Source organism: Sturnira hondurensis, unplaced genomic scaffold, assembly GCF_014824575.4.
Source record: "Sturnira hondurensis isolate 20B ecotype Veracruz unplaced genomic scaffold, ASM1482457v3 Scaffold0015509, whole genome shotgun sequence".
Lineage (NCBI taxonomy): Eukaryota > Metazoa > Chordata > Mammalia > Chiroptera > Phyllostomidae > Sturnira > Sturnira hondurensis.
Window position 1 is genome coordinate 9,325,211 of NW_028088140.1, and position 20,548 is coordinate 9,345,758.

The 20,548-nt window shown below is 44.6% G+C and overlaps 1 protein-coding gene across 4 annotated transcripts in view; it reads right to left on the reverse strand.

Moving 5' to 3' along the window:
* The window catches only part of TSPAN9 (tetraspanin 9), a 208,858-nt gene that overhangs the window by 113,821 nt on the left and 74,489 nt on the right, over positions 1 to 20,548 (reverse strand). The window contains exon 2 of one of the 4 annotated variants that reach the window (XM_037064722.1): positions 16,199 to 16,269. The exons of 1 other annotated variant lie outside the window; for it this stretch is intronic. The gene's annotated coding sequence lies outside the window, so the exon portion shown is untranslated. Of the gene's footprint in view, positions 1 to 4,162; positions 4,239 to 16,160; positions 16,270 to 20,548 lie in introns of all 4 variants that reach the window. 2 more of the 4 variants (XM_037064720.1, XM_037064723.1) reach the window with 2 other exon arrangements.

Genomic DNA, 20,548 nt, shown 5'->3' on the forward strand with positions numbered 1-20,548 from the left:
ATGAGGTTTGAGAAACAGAGCCCTAGATCTCGATGGTGAAATGCATGTACAGCCCACATGAGGTTTAGAATATGGCTGACTACCAATGAGAATATGCATTTTCTAGGCATGAAGTTCGAAGCTGGTTACTTTCTGCGGTGGGCCATACCTGGCCAAGAAGGTTCACCCAGCTGCAGGAAATAGACTTGGTTTCACCCTCCAAGAGAGAAATGTGCTTAAAGGAGGCCAAAATATTACATGTACTTTGAGGAGAGATAGAGCAAGTCTTGTCATTGTGAAAATTTGTCCCCGAGTCATTGAATCCAGCAACTTCATCTCCTGGGCAGAACTCTGGCTGGGAATGCAGACATAGGGTGTTTGCCTGCAAAATGCAGAGAATAGCGCCCACCTCATAGTGAAGCAAAATCTTGAATGGACAACATATAATATGGACTCCTTATTCATGTATTCATCTCTTGATTGTTAAAACAAATCAAAGTTAGTTTAAAAAATGCATGAAGTTAGCTCAGCATACAATTATACCTTCCTAACCCACTAAACTGGGGAAAACCAATCTTAAATTGAGCCAATATTTTATCCGTTACGAATTCTACTCAGCTGTCTGCCTCATGTGTCCATAGAGCAGACACCACCTCCCAGTGCTTCTCTAACACAGAAGGAAAACATCATGCCCACACGTGTTTGAAGACTCTGCGCAGAGGATGATGGCCCGCACGTCTTGTTTCATTTAAGGCATAATAAGAGGAACGGACTTAAAATGCAAGAAAACCTCTAGAAGAGAGCTATTAAGGACAGGGACAGGTGACCAAAACAGGTGCTAGCTTCTACCCTGGGCCAGCTGAGCCCGCCCCACCTGGAGTCCAAGCTAGCCAAATGTCGGGGTGTATAATGTGATCAGCATGGAAGCAGCGCAGTCCCTTCCTTCCTAGATGACTTTGGGAGGTGCCTTCCTGTCTGTGGCATCCATGGTTCCAGGACGAGGCAGGATGGTGACCGTGGGGTTGCCACAAACAATCGACCATCTCCTGGGGCCCCACAGCCTATTTCCAGCTCCTGATAGTTCCTGTCTAATGTCAAAGTCAACTAAGGAATCCAGGGCATCCTGGGCCCAGCATTGTTCAAATCACACATTCCTCTTCATAAAAAGCTACTGAATAACTCTCATTCCTCCACCCTTCCAGGAGAAACCACATCAGAGACTGAGCAACCAGATCCCTGTGTGTGTGATGGAAACAAAGGGGACTGCTGGGAGCCTTAGGGTGTCTCCACCACTTTCCATCAGATCCCCTGCAGCAGATACCTAAACCTGCCCAGAGAGCTCCTGCCCCTTCCCATAGGCTGACCCCCACTACAATGACAGTAGCCAAGAGAAGCTGAAAGTGGTCAGAGCCCCACCTGCACCCTTGGCTCAGACACGTGGCTTTGGATGTGTCAGTGTGCTACACCACCTATCTCCCTGACTTTTTGTGAAAAACTGCAACTAAACTCTCAGGGAAAGGAAGAAGATTGCCAATGTTTATTGAGAGCCTGAGTGGCAGGCACTGGGGGCAGAAACCTCTTGATCTCTGTGAATAACCAGCCATGCTGAAGACAGAAACACAAATGGAGAAAATAATAACTATTATGCTAATACTGTAGGGAGGGATAAAAAGAGACAGGGAAAGAAAGGGGAATAGTCAGGATAAAAGGTAAGAAAAATGGAAGGAAAGAAGTCTGTGGTGGGGAGGGACTGATACTGCCCCCCTCCCCCCACAGCACTATGTGAAAACACCACTGTCCTGTGTCCCTCGGTACTCTGCTACCCACTGAAAGAAGTCAAGCAAACTGTAAGAGTTGCTTTCAGCCCACAAGGAGCTAGCTTACAATCTGCCTGGAGATCAATCAAGTGGAAGACCTCTTCCTGAGACAGAGCTCACAGGATGCTCACACTCCCAGCCCATCCTTCTCACTGACCACATTTCCAACACACACACACACACACACACACAGCTACCCAATGCTGGCAAGAGTGCATCTCCCAGCCCCAACACCATGGCAACCTTCCCCACATCTCTCCCTCACTGGCTCCTCCCTCATTCGCGGTCTCCCAGCCAGTCTCACCTCATTTCTAGAGCTCTTTTAGGAGACAGCAGACACCTTCCTAACATTCAGTCCTGCTCTTCTCACTCCTATGTGGAAACACTATAATGGTTCCAGCTTCATGGAATATTTCAAAAAAAGCTCCAGTGGGTCATTTGGGAAAGACTGAGCAGGACGCAGTAGGGCCTAAAAATGCACAATTCTCTGCCAAGTTGGGGGTGGACTGAGACAAGGGGAATAATGTAAAGATGGGAGACCTAATGAAAGTTGTCCTTGGGATTTTCTCTAGCACTGACCTGACACCTTCTCTCCTTTGAGGAGGCCCCAGAATGGAGTCCAAGTCTCCAAATGAAAAGGAAGTCTTAGTGGTAGTGAAGTTATTCAACTATTTAGTCTTCTTCTAATCAATTTTGTCACTGTGAATGGACTAAGAGACAAAATATTTTAATCAATCAACAGACACAGATTGAGAATCCTCTAGTATATGAGAAGCTACCAGAAGGGAGCAGGCATATTACAAGGACATTACAATCCACTGTATACATATAACTCAAGTAACAGAAATATGATGTCTGTTAATGCCAGCTGCTTGCACACAGAAGGAAGAACAAGCTTCCTCATACCTTTGCATATTCTGTTCCCTGTGTGAAATGCACTCCCCTCTCTTGGTCACTCTGTGTTCTCTGTGAAGCTTCTTTCTTCCCCACCCCAGGCAAAATTGGACATTCTCTTATGCACTCCCTGAGCACCCCACATTAGGACTCTAGCTCTCCACATTCCTCTCTGAGTCTTGATGTTGACCATGGGGAAGAAAGGGAGGACAAGGGTGATTCTGGTTCACCTTCAGTCCCAGAACCTAGCACAGTGCCTGCCCCAACGTAGGTGAAAAAGAAAGAAGGAACAAGCCAACGAATACATGTATGTCAGGCAGAGAATGCCTGCAGAGATGAAGGGAGACAAATCCCAAATTGCTGGTTCCCCAGGCCCGCTGAGGGCTCAGATGGGCAGTGAGTGTTCTAGAGAGAAAAAGGGAGCAGGGCACAGGGCCGAGAGGAGCCCTGGGAGCCGGCATGGGTCTGGTTAATATGCAGCATGCAGATTCCAAGAAATCAATGCTCATTTTTAAAACACTGCTGCCCAGAGCCACCCTCTCTGCTTGATTCCAGGGTCAGTATTAAGTATCTTTCTATTTATAAAGCAACTCTCACTGCAGTGGTGCAGTGCCGGCCCTGCCCCAGCCACAGAAGTGGGGCAGAGTGGGAGAGAAGGAGAAACTGAGGCCTCCAAACAAGATACCAGAAATACCAAGATGGTTTGTATACCTAAGAGAGACTCTCTCCCCTTCCCTGGGTACCCTTCCTAGAGGGCCTCCTGACTAGCTGGAAGGCACTGCTCTCCTCTTGGTTCCCATGGGAACCACTAGACAGGCTGGGCCATTTGTGATGGCTCTACTAAGTACTAAGGGAAATGAGCTCGAAGAGACAGGAAGCACAAGGAGCCTGGCTTTCCAGGTCCAGGCTTCTGACCTTCCTGGTGTCCACCAGTTCCCCATCTCCTACCTTCTCCAAGACAATCACACTATGGCTTGTGGGGTTGCCACAACTAGGCAAGCCCCTTGCCTGGGTGCTGGATCCCAGTTCCTCCTCTGTCATTTTATCTCCCTGACCACCTCCAGGAGCCTTCATGGTCAAGGCAAAGAAAGACTGATGCCTTTCATACTAAACTCCTGGGCTCTCCCTCCCAATTCTAGTTTCAGGCTGAGGGACTGTCCTACTCCCGGTCTCGCATTTGGTGAGATGATGCATAGGTCCCTCAGGACTAGCACATCACATATGACACCCTTCCCTTAGCAGGGCTCAGATCCACAGAGCACATGAAGATTCAGAGGCTCGTCCCCAACACTTCACATGACACAGAGCACAAGACTGGCAATGAAAGCCTCACAAGTGCTCCTGGCCACCTCCTCAGAACAGAAGGTAGGACAGATGAGAGACAAGGTAGGAGAGACCTCACCAGAGACTCCTGAGCTATAACCAGATATCCTGAGGAAGGTCCCGTCCCCAGGACAACAGGACCTACATACTTGTGAAAATGGACACACAATCATCTCTCCATTCTCCAACACACAGAATAGCAGAATGTCAGAATCAAAAGGCATCCTAGGAATCAATCAAATATATACCTTCTTTACAACTAAAGGAAAAATGAGCCTCTAGCAGGAAGAATGAACTCATCCAGGTTCATCTAGCAAAACAGTAACAGAACCAATACAAAAATCCACCTTTCTTGACTCTATCATCAGTGTCCTTTCCACTATACATTATTCATTCAACAAACATTTATTAGGCAGAGATCTACCAGACACTGTACTTGGAATACAGGGTCAATTTAAGACACAATTGGTCTCTGTTTTCAAGAAGAATAAAATTTAAGAAGAGGAGAGAGAGAGACAGACATAGAGACAGAGAGACTGAAGGAGGGAGAGAGATATTAAACAATTAAGAACTTTAAAAGAAAACAAATCACCCTGACTGGTGTGGCTCATGGGATGGAGTGCTAGCCTGCGAACCAGGGGGTCGCTGGTTTGATTTCCAGTCAGGGCACATGCCTGGGTTGCGGGCCAGGTCCCTGGTGGGGGGCATACGAGAGGCAGCCACACAATAATGTTTCTTTTCCTCTCTTTCTCCCTCCTTCCCCCTCTCTCTGAAGATAAATAAATAAAAGCTTTAAAAAATTTAAAAGGAAAACAAATTTTTAAACAGTACAAGAATGTAACAAATGGTACAATACCAAGTCAGGGCACAGGGAAGGAGGTAACTACTTCTGCTGGGAGTACCTGTCTGGACCCACTAGGTGAGTAGGAGTCTGCCTGCCTACCCGAGAGAACAGTTATCCCAGAAGTGCTGGCAGGCCACTGTTCCTTTGCTGAGCCCTCTAACACAGAGCCAGCAGGTGAGTACCATACCTCAGTCTCCATCGTATTGGCTAACACTGTTCACCCCACCCTGGTGATTCCCTGAGACCTCACCCCATCCAAGCTCTTTCCAGTGGCTTTTCCATACAAACGGCCTGACTTGGCTCATGCTTCAGACTGTCCTAAAATCTCTCAAACATTCACAAACTCAAAACAACCAGGATCTGGCCTTGGCATACCCCATAACTCTTGCCAAGTGGCCCCAGGCCTGGCACTAGCCACAACCAGCTTCAGTTTGCAGCTCCTCCAAGCTTGGCATAAGTAGCAGCCATCTGCAGATCACTCCATAGCTCATGCCAGATAGCCCCAGGCAGGGCATAGGCAACAGCTGACCTTGACCTATACCTCCTAGGGGGTCTGAGAACCAGTGCACCAGTGAATAGCTTCAGACTATGCTGGAGCACCACCAACCACCTCCATGACAGACATACTCAAAGGGGAGATTCAGTGGGCACCAGAGCCCCACTGAAGTGAGTCCTGCTCCATGGGGTCAACCCCTGCACAGCCGCTCCTCCACAGTGGTCATAGCCAGTCCTGGCAACCAACTGCCCTGGGGGTAAATCCCTCCCATTTATATGCCAAGAGCAATCAAGGCTCAACTATAACAGAAGTGTGCACACAGTCCACATAGAGTGTCCAGCTCAGGTGACCAAGGAGACTGCACCACTGGGCCCTAAAGGACACCTACTACATAATGTCACTCTACCAAGAGTGGGAGACATAGCAGCTCTACCTAATACATAGAAACAAACACAGGGAGGCAGCCAAAATGAGGAGACAAAGAAACATGGCCTAAATGAAAGAGGAAAACAAAACTCGAGAAAAAGAACTAAGTAAAATGGAGACAAGCAATCTATCAGATGCAGAATTCAAAACACTAGTTATAAGGATGTTCAATGAACTTAGGAGAAGCAAAGATGAACTCAGAGAGAAATTCAACAAAAAGATAGGAAACACACAAAAAAGGAACCAATCAGAAATGAAGAAGACACTAACTGAAAAGAAGAATTCATTACAGAGAATCAGCAGTAGAGTAGATAAAGCAGAGGATCAAATCAGCAATGTGGAATATTAAGAAGCAGAAAACACCCAATTAGATCTGCAAAAAGAAAAAAGAATCCAAAATATGAGAATTGTTTAAGAAGTCTCTGGGACAACTTCAAGTACACCAACATTCACATCATGGGGTTCTAGAAGGAGAAGAAAGAAAGCAAGAAATTGAAAACCTATATGAAAAAATAATGACAGAAAATCCCCCTAATCTGGTAAAGGAAGTAGACATACAGGTCCAGAAAGTGCAGAGAGTCCCAAATAGAATGAACCCAAAGAGGCCCATACCAAGGCACATCATAATTAAAATACCAAAGGTTAAAAATAGAGAATCTTGAAAGCAGCAAGAGAAAAGCAGTTAGCTACCTACAATAGAGCTCGCATAACACTGTCAGCTGATTTCTCAACAGAAGTTTCAGACAAAGCAGGACCCAGCAATTCCACTTCTAAGCCCAAAATAGTAAAAGGCATATGCATCCATATGTTCCCTGCAGCATTATTTACACTAGCCAAGATATGGAACCAACATAAGTGTCCATCAATAAATGAATAGATACAGAAAAAATAACATATATATACAGCAGAAAATGACTCAGCCATAAAAAAGAATGAAATTTTGCCATCTGCAACAACATGGATGGACCTAGAGGGTACTATGCTGAGGTCAGATGGAGAAAGAGAGGTGCTATATGATTTCACTTTTATGTAGGATTGAGAAAAAAAACAAAATAAATGAACAAACAAAACAGACTCATAGAAACAGAGAATATTTTGACAGCTGCCAGATAAAGGAGGGTTTGCGAGTGAAAAGGGTGAAATGTATTAACAAGTACAAATCAATAATTATAGAAGAGTCATGGGGATATAAAGTACAGCATAGAAAATAAAGTCAGTTATATTGTAATAACTATGTATGGTGTCAGATGGGTACTAGATTTTTGGGGTGGTCACTTCATAATGTCTCATCACTGGCTGTATGCCCAAAACTAATATAATATTGTATGTCAACTGTAATTAAAAATAAATTTTTTTAAATAAATGAAAAAAGAGAGAGGGCATGAGTGTACCAATCCCAGGGAAAGTAAATGACATGGGCGACACTGGAAGTATGTGGTGGAAAAGAAAGGGCAAGAAGAGTACAGTGGCTGGAGTGTACAGCCTGTGAGCCTATAGAGGCAGGACCAGAGCCCCATGCAAAGGGCTTGGAAGACCACACAAAGCCTGACAGAGAACCACTAAAGTTAATCCGCCCAGGTGTGGTGAGCACCCTCCACGCACCAGGGCACAGATGACCAGGTCCATGGGAATGGCCACTCTGTAGATTGGCAAAGGATAGCTTGGAGAGAGCTACGTAGGAAGCTACTAACATTCGGGTAAGTTAGGAAGCTACTAAGGTTCAGGTAAGATACCTGAGCATATGAACTGGGAAAGTAAGATCAACAGATAGAGTGGAGGTGGAGACAAGTGAACCTGGATGTGGGGGTCATGAGAAAAGCTGAGAATGACTCCTGAATTTCTGGCATGAGTTGGCTGGGATGGCTGATGACATTCTTCACTGAAACCATCCTCTTCATTTAATAGAATCATCTGCCTTGTGCTACATTTCATGCCTATATGCCTGAGACTCCTTTGTATTCCCCACAGGCTCAATTCATATCTGTAGGTAGACATTGATTACAAAGCAAGAACAATTCCAAAGCTGAAGAAAGCTTTACCAGGTAACAGTACTGATGGATGGAGTATAAGAGTGGGTCACAAATACCGACCCATCTCAACACCTAACCCATCGCCCACCTCACACCCTTCATTTGTACAACAGGGCTGAACAGTCAGTGGTCCCTACGCAGGATTGGGCACCAAGAGCACTCTCACTGGCAGGAACCAGGGAAAGGTATGTAGAAACATGCAAGTCTACACTCCCATGATGCTGATTCTGTGCACTATAGTGGGGCTTGGCAAGCTGCTTTTAAATTCCCCAGGTAACTCAAATTCTCACTCCAGACTAAGAACTGCCAATTAGACCCTCTTGTTTTAGAGATAAACAGGCCTGCAAAGCTTAGCACTGATCCACAGCTTTGAATGGAGAATGGCCACAGAGGGGAGACCTGCCCTACCTACTCCATGTTGGTTTTCAGGGCTCCCTGCAGGGCTAGGCAGGAAGGCAGAGCAGCACCTGCATCAAGGACCGATCTGCATCCCTCCTCCCACAGCTGTGCTGAGAGCAATGGCTGGGGGCCGGCCGCTGTGATGGATAGAGCCTGTTCTACTGGCTACAACCAGAGAGGGCCAGGGAGGAAGAGGAGAAATGAAAAGCCAGGGAGATATTTTCCCATGATTTGTGCCACTGGAGATGCCCTGTAGCAATATTTATCCTGCGGCTCTATCCCACTTTCGTTTATTATCCAGCTTAGCCTGAGTTATCACAGCCAAGACAGGACCCATAAACTAGCTACCTGACACGGTCTCGACCGTGCAGCGTATTTTAAAATCTCAAGGAGCAGCTTCAACCCTCCATGAAAATTTAAAGAAACAGGTGCACTCCTCATCCTCTGGGAACTGTGGCCATCCTCGAGCAGACACAAGCAGAACTAATCGCTCCGCTGCCACAGTCCCAGAGACACAAAGCTTGCACCATCCACACCCTTCCACATCCTTCCTGCCTGAGTAGACCATATCCAGTCACTGACCTTTGTTCAGGCCTGTCGGACACCTTCCAAAGGCCAAGATCATTTCCAGGGTTGAATTTTAATCATTTGTCAATAGCAATTCATTAAAATATTTGTCAATAGATGAATGAATAATGAATCTATTGAGCATCTTCTACTATATATTAGATCTGTGCTGGGCAAAGAGGGTTAGCAGTATAAGATGAAGTCCTCAATTATCTACCAGATCTATTCACACAATACACAAGGCTGGATAACTAAAAATACAGGAAAGACGGGAATTTTCAGGGGTGGGGGTCCCGTGGAGAGCAAGGGCAGCCAAAATGGCAAGGCCAAGGGTTCCTCAGGGTAGGGATTGGCACCAAGGAAACTTGACAAAAGGGTGGTCAGTAATTCCCAGACTGACGGCAAACAGTTTCTAAAGATCACAGATTACTAGGTTTAATGCATTGCACAAAAGCAGAAGAAAATAGAACTACAAAAAAAATCACTGCCCTCATATGGATTACATTCTGATTTGAGGACATGGGTGCAACAAAAAAGACAAGAAAGTAAAAAATATACGTCTATTTCCTACAAAGCACAAATATATGTGCCACATAGAAAATAAAGATGGATAAGGGAGGCCAGGATGATCAGGGAAGGTCTCGGTGGCACACTTGAGCAAGGGCAGTGACAGAGAGATGACATGGCTCCTGTAATAATCCAAGAGAGAGATGACAGTGGTGGCTCAGATCGGAGCTGTAGCTGTGGAAGTAGTGAGAAGATGACAGGTCCTGTTATTCTGTAAAGGAAACAGGGTGGGGGAAGGCAATAGTGTGCTTTCCAATACAGTTACATGTCTAGTAGTCATCCAAGTGGAGATATAAACTCATGATTTTATAAGTCAAAGAACTTTAGAAACCTGGAGAGACTTTAGAGAGAATATGCAACAAGCAATGATGTGATGGTTGACCATGAAGCCTTACCTCATGGCTCTCCCAACAGGGTCCACTGCCATGTGGGTCGTTCTACTCTACTCAAGGTCCATGTCATCACCCCCAACACCCCCTCCAGTCTCAGTTTGGGAGGCCCAATCTATGCGTCCATCTCATTCTACATATAACATACTCTGAGGCCAGAAGAAGCCAAGTGACTTGCCCAAGGCCACTCATACCCCTCAGCGAAGCTGGGCTCACTGCTTTCTCTATGCTTCACAGATCTACAAATCAGATTTTGTTTTTAGGAGGAAAAGACCTCTGCTTCTAGAATTTTTTTTCCATAAAAGCTGCTTTTAAATTCTGGGGATTTTTCCCTCAAAATATATATTATTTGCAAAATCCATGCTATATGATCTCTGGATGCAAGCTGGGCACATCTATTGCTGACATAAGAATAAAGGTGTGAAATTAGTATGAAATGAGAGTAACTAAAAAGTCTATCTCCACATAAAAAAAGGAAAATACTGAGGCTTGGTGTGAACCAATGTGGATGTGTCAAAAGGAATATTCCCTGCAAACACCATAAATGAGATGGATGGGAAAGAAATTCAGATTTAAGTGACATTTATTGAGCACCTTCTATTTCCAGGCTATTCTTTCACATCACTCAGTCCTCAGAGCAATCCTATGAGATAGACAGTACGATTCCCAGATGAAGGACATGGCACTTAGAGAAGTAAAGGAACCTGCTCAAGGTCATAGTAGCTAAAAAATGAAAAAAAAATGGGACTTGGGACACCTCGTGTCCCCAAGATATTCTGACTCCTGAAACAGAACTCTTCCACTGACACATTAGCTCCCCAAAACAAGGAAAGGAGGGGCCTCACAATCAGGTTTAAGGAGATGGTGCATTCCATCTCAGGGAACTGAACACACCCAAGGCTCCCCCAACCCTTCACCTCTACCCTTCTCCAGCACTGCACCTTCCTATAAAATTACCTCTGGCCAATGGGAGGCCATCCGCGCACCATAATGCCTGACATAGTCACCTTCCCTCCTTCAAATATTGCTCAAATCTGCTTCCAGACTCACTGCCATGACTCAGACTCCTCTAGCAAGATAACAGACATGGAGGTGCCTAACAAATGCCAGGCAGGGCACTGCATGACCCCAGCCTTGGATCTACAGCCTTTTCCAACTATAATTACTGACATCCTCACTGACACCTGTGACTTTGAGTGTTTCTAGTATTCATTATTAACAATTATATCATATTACTTATGAACAGTACTCTTTACTTCCCTGGGCTGTCACACTGTTAACCCACACAGTCCTCGCCACTACTCTGGTGGTAGGGAGGGCAGGTATGCATATCACCATGTGACATGTGAGGAAACTGTGATATGGGGGACAAGGAACTTTTCCAAGGCCATCAAACTAGTAAATATCTGAACCAGAACTAGAAGTCAGAGCTTCTTCATTTATAGGCAAAAGGTCTTTCCACTAGACCGCAGGAACTCCCTTAGTGTGCCCTGACCTCCTGGAGCAGGGTCTTCTCCCACCTCTCCTCTCAGAAAGTGCCAAGTCCACCAGAGCTCCCTCCAGCCATGCCCTAACCACAGAGGGACTGAAACAAAGTGAGTACTGTCTGTTCACTAAGGGAGAAGGGCCTTCGCCCCTCTCCAATGCTCCAAGTCTAGAACTGGAATGGTCAGTGAAAACTCATGAGCAGGTGAAAATGGAGCCAGTTTTCTCTTCTCTGACTATATCCTGCAGAGTCCCATCCAGGCAGACTGCTGCCAGGGGTCTGGAATGAGGAGAGAAATGACAAGAAGATAACCGTACACGCACTTCATGTACCCAGCTCTATTTAATACCACATGAGATCACCACCTTATATTTCTCTACTACCTTCCTCCTGAGTCATGTCCAAACCTGAGCTCATCCATCCGCATGCCAGCCTACTGCTGGCCAGGGAAGAAGGCTGCCCAGCAATGCCTGAACATCACATCTTACTCACTCATTTGCTTAACAAGTGCTTTACTGATAGAGATGCACAGAGAAGGAAGGATGGGAGTTGCCTTGGCTTATCGAAGGACAGGGCCTGGCCAGGGAAGAGAGTTGAGAGTTAACAAATCCTCCCCACCCAGAATTCAGTTCTCCCCAATCCCTATAACCTCTCTTGAAACATCCCTCAGTAAAGAGAATGGATGTAGCACTTCACGAGTAAGTAGTAATGATTTCTAGACAGAAAGAGACCAGAGGGACGCAGGGGAATGGGTAAGGGGAAGGGGAAAAAGACAAAGTAGCTATGCTCTCCCCCTGCCTTGGCACCAGTCCTCCTGGCCCTCAGACACTCTTGTACCCTGGCCTGGATTCATTACTTGTATTCATGTGTTCTACTTTGTGCTGGACGCAAAGCAACTTTAGGCAGAGCCTAGAGCTGATCCATCCAGTGCCCTGGCACACACACATTGGAAATGCACACATGCTGGCTCCTCTCTTGGTTTTGAACTAAAGAGGCAAAAAGAAATAGGCCAGGGGGGAGATTTTATTAAGACCTTATCAACTAAATAGGTTTGAAGCATCTGGAAAGAACTGGTGCAGTGTAGAGGGATGAGATTTTTTTCTGAGGATGAAAGAGTGGATGGCTCTCTGCTAAGGATGGTTAATACTAGCTCTGCCTCGCAAGGGGCTAGGCTTAATCGTGTTGTGGAGTCTCCTAAACCTGGGTCTCTATAGCACTTTCTGATGCATTGTGTGTGTGACATGACAGCTGTCACCTGGGGTTGCTCTTCCCCAACCCTGGCGCTCCCTGGGGCCATACATAGGGAATCACCCCAGACTTGCCTTTATCCACAAAGGCCTGCAAATCCTGATCACTTCACTCAGTCCAAGGGAACTCACTCTGAAGAGTCAGGCCCAGACCTTCCAAAGGAGTTAGTGGATGGGCCCAGGGAGCAAGTGGGGACTCTATAGGTCAAGTATAAGGTACACTCAGCCTTCACCCAGGAGGACGCTGGAGGAGAATCACTCAGCCTGTTGTAATCACATCCGTCCCCCAGTAGCTCACTGACCCAGCCATCCTAAGCTTGCAGAAGAGACCATGGGGGCCATGCTCACATCACTTAGGCACCAGCTGCTGGACTGGGAGCCATTAGAGGACTGTGAGCACCAAAACCCAGCCCACCGTGGATTCCTCACCCCTACATCTTCCCCAGCCCATCTCCATCATCCTCCTGTCGCTGAGCCGTGGGTCTATTCCAGCACTCCTCTTCACTGATCACATACATGCTCAGCACTCTCCTAACTACCAAAGGGGAAGGCAAGTACAAAAGTACACAAGATATAACCCTGAACTCAAGGTGCTGCAGCTGCTTCTACTCTAAGCTGAACAATATTACCCTACAGTTGTATGTTTACTTCCCATGCCTGAAATACAGGGTCCGGCAGAAGTAACACCTGCATGAGTGTGGTTGGCATGGTAATAATATGGGTGTAACAATTTATAGTTTTAATTTGAACATTTCACCTAAAATGTCGTATGGTGTGTCAAATGAGTGTGATATTGTTATGTTACAGAATTACATGCTTATGATTTTGTAATAAGCATATAATTATTACATGCTTTTATTCTGTAATAAAAGATTTTGTAATAATATGGGGGCACTATTTGTGCCAGACCCTGTATATCCTAGTCTCTCTGGGTCCTCATTGGCTGGCAGACAGCAACTTCCTTGATACAAAAGCTACAAATCTCAGTCTGTGCTCAGAATCCCTTTCCTAGTGTTCAATTTCAATGGTTATCAGTGACATCAAATAAAAGCCACAGTAAATACCACTACACATCCACCAGAATGGCAAAAATAAAAACAGCAGAAAATTCCAAGTGCCCAGATAAACAGGAACCAACCAGATCTCTCATCAATGCTGCTGAAAATACAGACTGACACGATCGCTGCAGGAACTGGTAACAACACTGAAAGTGGGTGTGCCCACAGTCTATGTCTCAGCAATTCCACTCTTTGCAATAAACCAACAGAGATGGGTTTGGATGAAAAGGCATACCAGAATATTCATAGAAGGGGAAGTACTATTAAAAATAACCCAAACCTGCAAACTACTAAAATGTCGATCAATAGCCGAAAGGCTAAATCAATTGTGGTATAGTCCCACAGTGGAATACTACACAACAGTGAAAATTCATAACTACAGCCACTTGCAGCAACATGGATGAATCTCAGTGGGGAAAGTGTTGAAGCCAGACACAAAAGAGCACCTACTGCATTATTCCACTGATGTGAAATTAAAAAATGCATCTGTGCTATTAGATGTCGGGATGGTGGTTACCCCTGACCGGGAGCTTCTGTAGGGCTTTCTGGTGCATTACATGTGATATGATAGCTGCCTGCTGAGGCTGCTCTTCCCTGTACCCTGGGGCTCCCTGGGGCCCTTGACCAGGGGCATGAAGGTAATACCCTTCTGGGGTATTGGTAAAATTCAGTTTATTAATCTGGTACTGGTCCCATAATGTGGTCACTTTACAAAAGTTCATTGAATGCGGATATTTCATATCTGTCTGTTTACTTCAATAAAGATTAGAAAATTTTTCCATTTCTCTCCATTTATTCACTCCTGTAGCCCTTCCATCTTAAGGGACAAAGCTATTCCTGTAAAAGAATATGCACACACGCTGATCATCTGTGAGTGTGTACCTAATGTTTTTTTATCTCTGAAATGAAGAACATGAGGTAATCTCTAAGGAACCTTCCAGCTCTAGATAGTATGGTGCTTTGATCCTATTCTTAGTAAAACCTCATTAATCAGTAATAAGAAATACTTCCCAAATTAGTGAAAAGTACAAAATAGGGAACATTTGTTTAAAGAAGGCAGTGTGATTGCTTTTAAGAACTAAGCACATTACAAATTAAAATATAAATGTTCACCAAATTGAAGTTAATGAAAAAAATTCCATCTACATTAGGCTTTCACTTCTTAATACTGCTTAGATATTATTAAAATCCTGCACCTTATCCACGTTAGATCCTCATTTCAACCATTTTAGTCGGGAAGAGTCATGAATGCCAACTTACACTGTCTGCTATATTACAAGTGACTGGAGTTGAACTCAGGCCATGTGCTTCCCTGCCCAGCCCTGTGAGATGAAGCCTCTGGCCACATCTAAGAAAAGTTGAGCCTGGTCCCAGCCCATTCGAACACAACAGACACACAAATTACTTAGGAAATTTACAATGCCCCTGGGAGCAGAGCAACACCACTGATGACAGTGGATTCTACCAGGCAGCAGGATGGGAGTTCTGGGCACCATGATAAATAAAACCTCTGCTCAGTGGCTAATCTCACAGCAGCTCACAATACACACACAGATTGACCAAGGCTCATACACAGCCTTAAGAGCTCTCACCCAGAGGTACCTCCCTCCAACAGTCAGCAGTCACAGCTTTGCCAGAGACTGTCTCTGGGCCTCAGTGTCTCTTTCTGTGCAATGGACGGAAATGCTTCATGACCCACACCTGGCTTTGCAGTGGTGACAAATTAAGTGGCTCACTGACACTTTAAATATTTCTTGACACCAAATATTTTGGACTTGCACCAAACAAGAGAGCATGGGGGAATAATGACTCAAAGGATATCATTTGCTGGAGGGTACAGTGCAAGTCCAAAGAGCAGTATCTGCACAAGGAACTGGCATCTCATAAAAGTTTACTGAGAAGTTAGTAAACCTTGATTGCCAGTCAACTCCCCACTGACAGCTCTCCTCACCCCCCACCAAGAGAGTGAGTGATGATGGGTGGCCAAGTACTCGACTTAGAATGGTTAACTCACAGGGTGCAGCTTCTTTGCTAAGATCTAAATGCAGTGAGCTCTGGGATCTAAAGACCTTCATTCCATCAGAAGCAAGGGCAGCTGAGTTAGGCCTCCCTTCCCCCAGCCCCAGGACTGTGAGTGTACTTCCCCTCCCCAGGCTCCAACCACCTGTCTCTGGACCAAATACGGATCACAGAGAGGCATTTCCTGAGCTCTGTAAGCTCGCTGACCCTGAAGGTTAATCCTACCCCTCTGTGGCCAGGCCACACAATGATGAGTCTCTCCCTCTCCACGAAAAGAACCACAGAATCCTAGTATTTTAGAACTATAAGGGACCTGAGAAACCATTAAGTTCAAGTCTCCAAAATGTCCAGGGATTATTCCAATTTCACAAAGCAGAATGGAGAGGCCAGGGTTCAAAACTAGGTCTTCCAACCCTCAGACAAATGCTCTTTCTACTATACCCAAGACAAAGCTTACTTGACATCCCAAATGCCATGTGGCCCTTCAGTGGTAGTAAGCTGGAGTGGTAGAGAAATGTAGAAAAAGCTTAAGTGAGATGCAAAGAAAGAGTGCTGTTTTCACTTAGCAATATCTGCCTCAAGCCAAGGACGAGGGTTTTACAGTTAAGTATTTGCCGACCTGCTACTTTGTCTCACAGGATAAACATTCTGCATCACCTTATCCAAAAATCTATGGATGTCATTCTTCAGGCTGGGGCATGTGCAAGGGCCAGGGACAGTGGCTAGCCCTAAAGGAAAGAGAAGAGACTGAGTCAAATAGTGAGAGACATTGGAGTGATTTGGGAGTAAAATCCAGAAAACGCAAATCAACTTTCGTCTCAACTATTTGAGTGCCTGCTCTTCATTCACTGGACAAACATGCATCAAATGCCCACTGTTTGCAAGGTATAGCTGGCTTCCTAACCGGTGCCACATCCCTCAGAGTGTGACTGCCCTCCTGTCCCTGCTACTAACTTCAGGAACAACTCACCTTCCTTTCTGCTCTGCACACTCTATGTCTGAAAAAAGAGGTAAAAACATTCCTCAGGAATGCTGTGAGACTGAAAAGTGAAAATCTATACGAAAGTGCATTCGGGCCCTGGCTGGTGTGGCTTAGTGGATTGAGCGCTGGCCTGCAAACCAATGTCAATTCCCAGTCAGAGCTCATGCTTGGGTTGTGGGCCAGGTCCCCAGTTGGGGTGTGCAAGAGGCAGCCAATTGATGTTTCTCTTGCACGTGGATGTTTTTCTCCCTCCCTTTCTCCCTCCTTTCCCCTCTCTCTAAAAATAAATAAATAAAATCTGTTTAAAAAATAATGATGATTAAAGAAAGAGAAAGAGAGAAAGAAAAGAGGAAGGGAGGAAGGGCGGGCACTCAGAAACAGAAAGCCTGTATCAGTACAGAGAGTCACCATCACTTCCTCTGTCCCCTTTCCTTCATTAGGGACTAGGCACCTGAGTCTGAGCCTCCCTGCTAGTCTGTCTTCCCCAAAGGCCCTCTGTAGCTCAGCATTATAAGTGGTCCCTCACTGCCTGCAGCCTCTTACCCTACTTGGCCTGCCTTTGGGTGTGGGAGGACTGCAAAAAGCAGAGAACAGAGAAGAGCTGCCTAGTCAACTGCAAAAAGAAATCCAGCCACCACATTAACATAGCAGGTGAGTCTCTAATACCCACAGGCAACAACTCACACCAGAGATTTTCTGTATCCTCCAGGGCGGAGCAAGAAATTACCACTGATGTGTTATCTACTCCAATTCTTCCTGCCAGGAATCAAGTATAATACCTTAGTAATACATTTGCATTGATATTCCCTGCACAGAGATATGTAAATTATACACAATGGATGGGGAACACCACATACTGACATCTGTCTTTCCCAGATACTTTCTTCTCCAGGACACAAAACCTAGGAAAATCCTCTAGGCAGCATAAAGCTGTAAGCAGAACACTACCCTGGGGGTCAGAGACCCAGCAGGAACCATCAGTAACCTAGGCACAGTCATTAAGCAGACTTTGTTGAGTGGTAAATGTCTGTAAAACACCAGCTAGGTTTGGTGAGTGGAAGGGAGGAGAAAAGCAGTAAAATACAAAATGAAAAAAGTATGTTCCCTGTCTCATGCACTGTGCTTCAATTCTGAGATTTAAACACCACACAGTATTTTATCTCAGGGCAGAATGTGGGAAGTGGCAAAACAGAGGTAAAAACACGGTGAATACAAGATTAAAAAAAGAAAAAAAACATCATATTCAATTACGGGGGCAAGGAGTAGTAAGGTTTTATGGACAAGATATTTAAGCTGGACCTTAAATGGTTGATAGGCTTTGGAAGGCAACCAAAGGGCAATGAAGAATGAAGTCAAAGGTTGATCTCAAGGTGGAAAAGCATTCATTCATCCATTCATTCATACATGCATTCAACAATGGCTCATAGATGAGCAGTTTTCATGTGCTAGAGATGTAAAGGTGAAGGGGACAAAAAAGCACAGCATGGTCTGCAGTGACTGGAGCCAGGGACCACTGAAGAGGATGGGAATGAGCCTGCAGAAGAGTTGGGACCTTACCTGAGAGATTTAGCAGTGACTACCAAGACCCTCCCAATCCCATCCTGTCAACAGTGGGAAGAAGTAGAAGATCTGTGTCCTCTGAGGTCCCCACTACCTTCCCACTAGCACTCTTACCCAGCAGACTACCAGGAGGTTCCACGTCTGCCTCAGCTCTCATGGTGGAGAAGGTGGTGCTTTAAAGCCCGAGAGAGAAGGGGAACGTGTAGCGTAGAACCTGGTATAACTATAACTTCTCTCACAAACATCCTTTAATCTACCTAACCTACCCAAGGGTCCTCTTAGCTCTGTTGAAAAGATGCTGAGGGGAAAGGAAATGGTTCTCCTTTGGCCTGAAAGCAGAACTGGATTTAATGAGCCAAAATGTTGAAAATGCCCTCTTACCTTTTTTCTGCAAACATCCATCACTTCTGGTCTCAGCTGTCACTATCATCTCCTCCCTAGCCCAATCAAGGGCCTGCAATGCCCCTATCAACTGGACTCTGGAGCATCAAATACCTCTTCAGGTAGGTGAGTTAATAACTTCTCTGCTATTGGTTCCAGCAGTTCTCACAAGTCAGGAACACCCTTGCTATGATGGAAGCCCACATGCTCTTGTCCTGACCTTCACCATCACCAGAATCAATTATTTAGCATCTAGACACACAAAACACCATTCTGGAAGTTGAGAAGAGCAAGTTAAACAGGCACAGAATTACATAATCTCAATGCAAAAGACTGTCAAAGGGTCTGGGAGCTGCATGTTGGTGCTATTGCATGAGAAAAGGGAAAGGCAACACAAGAACATTTTCCCCAACCCAAACTCCACACTAGTTGTCCGTACCTCCTCCTCAGATGGTGGGCTGCTCCAAGGGACCTTTAGTATCCCATCCATTTCAATAAATGGTGCTGGACATGCACATATCCACACACAAAAACTGAAGTTGGACCCATACCTCACACCATACATAAAAATTAACTTGAAAGAAATCACTTAATGGCCACAAAAATATACAAAAAATAGCTTATATTTCATTAAAATTGAAAACTTTCATCCTATAAATAATACCACCAAAAAATGAAAAGACATTCCATAAAATATGAGAAAACATTTGCAGAGCATGTATCTGATAAGGAGCTTATGTCCAGAATATATAAAGAACTCTTACGACTCAATAACCAAAAGACAATAACTCAACTTTTAAAGTAGGCAAAGAATATTAATATTTCTCCAAAGAATATATATAAATGGCAAATAAATATACAAAGAGATGCTCAACATTATTCTTCATCAGAGAAATACTAAGTAAAACCACAATGAGATACCATTTCATTTCCACAAGGATGGCTACAAAAAGACAGATAATAACAAGTGTTGACAAAGGTGTGGATAAACTGGAATCCTTTATATATATTGCTAATGAGAACATAATATGGTACAGCCATTTGGAAAAGTTTGGTGGTTACTCAAAAAGTTAAATATAGAGTTATCATATGACCCAGCAATTTCTCTCTTGGTTATATAACAACCAAGAGAAATGATAACATGTCTACACAGAAACTTGTACACAAATCTGCATTGCAGCATGACTCATAATAGCCCCCAAAACTGAAATAACCCAAATGTCCATTAAGTGAATGGATAAACAAAGGTGGCATGCCCACAAAATGAATTATTGTTCAGCAATAAAAAGGAATGAAGCATTTCCATATACAACATGGATGAACATTGAAAACATTCTACTAAGCAAAAGTAGTCAGTCACAAAAGACCCCATATTGTGTAATTCCACTTATAAGAAATGTCCAGAATAGACAAGTCCATAGAAACAGAACACAGATGAGTGGTTGCCCAGAGTTGGAGATGGAGTGAGGATTGGGGGGAAATGAGGAGTGCGGGGTTTCTTTGGGTGCAGGGTTTCTTTGGGGAGTAATAAAATGTTAAAAAACAGATTATGCTGATGGTTATATAACTCTGTGAATATAGCAAACTACCAAGTTGTATATGAAATGAGTATATTAGTTGGCTTCTAGGAATGCCATAGCTAAATCCCACAGACTGGGTGGCTTAACAACAGAAATTTATCTTCTCATGATTCTGGAGGCTAGAACTCCAAGATCAAGGTGTTGGCAGGTTTGATTTCATTCTGAGGCTTCTCTCCTGGGCTTAAAAATGGCTCTTTTCTCCCTGTGTCTTCACATGGCCTTCTTCTGTATATCTGTGTCCTAATCTCCTTTTAAAAGACTAGTTATACTGGATTAGGGCCCCCATGATGACTCTATTTAACTTTAATTGCCTTTTTAAAGACTCTATTTCCAAATAGTACAGGGTTTAGGTCTTCAACATGTAATTTGGGGTAGGGGGCACAGAACTTAGTCCATAACAATTGGAGAATTTTATGGTATCTGAATTATATCTCAACACAACTTTTTAAAAATCCTATCCACAAATCCTTGACATTACATAGTACAACTCATTACTCTACAAAT